This window comes from Eimeria mitis, genomic scaffold, assembly GCF_000499745.2.
Source record: "Eimeria mitis Houghton genomic scaffold, Emh_scaff3251, whole genome shotgun sequence".
Taxonomy (NCBI): Eukaryota; Apicomplexa; class Conoidasida; order Eucoccidiorida; family Eimeriidae; genus Eimeria; species Eimeria mitis.
Genome location: NW_013571590.1, coordinates 6488 through 6917, shown reverse-complemented (window position 1 = coordinate 6917; position 430 = coordinate 6488).

Sequence of the window (430 nt, the reverse complement as noted above, 5' to 3'; positions counted from 1 at the left end):
CTGCTGCTGCTGCTGCTGTTGCTGCTGCTGCTGTTGCTGCTGTTGCTGCTGCTGCTGCTGCTGCTGCTGCATGCGTTGCATGCAGTCCCTTTTTATATCCTCCTGATGGTTTTTTATTTCATCACAAAATGGCGCCGCATATTGGGGGGCCAAACCCTCTGGCTTTATCCTGGCGAGGGGACAGCATAGCGTGCGTGCCTCAAACCCTAAACCCTAAACCCTAAACCCTAAACCCTAAACCCTAGGCTGTGTTCTATAGGAGATAAAAGGGAGGCAGCGTCTGTTGCGGTGGTGCAGCAGCAGAAAGATACACGGTAGAAACAGCAGCAAATACTCGGTGTCTTTGTCTTTGTGCTGCTGCTGCTGCTGCTCCTGCTGCTGCTGCTGCTGCTGCTGCTGCTGCTGCTGCTGCTGCAGTCGCTTTCCTGTG